A 375-nucleotide genomic window follows, 5' to 3' on the forward strand; every position below is an offset into this window, starting at 1 on the left:
ATCTGGATTTTTCTTGTTCATTGATTGTAATGACCCCAAAACAAAAATACTAATGTAAACTACTATCGTGTATTTCCTCATTCTGAGAAAGGCTGTTTTCCTCATCAGCTTCTTCTTTGAATGAGAAGTTTGATATCCACCTGCGAGTCTGAGCATAATGCATTACCTGTCAAGTGTTACTTTAGGCTGGGTGAGTATGGGGCAGACAGCTGGGTGTCTCTCAGAAGCTCAGATTTCCTCTGCAGCCTCCTCTTGTGTATTTGAGGTCTATAGATTCCTTTGCTCTGGTTTGAACTTCGGTAAAATACTAACTGCTTTATTCCTTACAGAAAGTCACCCAAATCCCTTCTGCACTGATGTAATCCCATTCTCATT

Source organism: Ursus maritimus, unplaced genomic scaffold (genome assembly GCF_017311325.1).
Source record: "Ursus maritimus isolate PB19 unplaced genomic scaffold, ASM1731132v1 scaffold_4, whole genome shotgun sequence".
NCBI lineage: Eukaryota > Metazoa > Chordata > Mammalia > Carnivora > Ursidae > Ursus > Ursus maritimus.